We start from the raw sequence: 257 nt of genomic DNA on the forward strand, positions 1-257 counted from the left end.
GAATATCACCGAAACGTCCGAATTTTATTAACGCAACATTCCAATAAACAAAATGAATTAAGCCTTTAATCCATAGATAGTGAAAAATCACAAACTCTCAAGGGCTTAAAAAGCCTTACTTTTATTATTTTACCAATAAGTAACATTCTTGGGAAGCCAGGGAATTATAAATATACTATAGTTCCCCAGAGAAGTCCTCTCAACATTTTCTTTATAGTTATACATAGACCAAGATATAAAATACGTATAACTCAAAG

This window comes from Penaeus monodon, chromosome 23 (genome assembly GCF_015228065.2).
Source record: "Penaeus monodon isolate SGIC_2016 chromosome 23, NSTDA_Pmon_1, whole genome shotgun sequence".
Lineage (NCBI taxonomy): Eukaryota > Metazoa > Arthropoda > Malacostraca > Decapoda > Penaeidae > Penaeus > Penaeus monodon.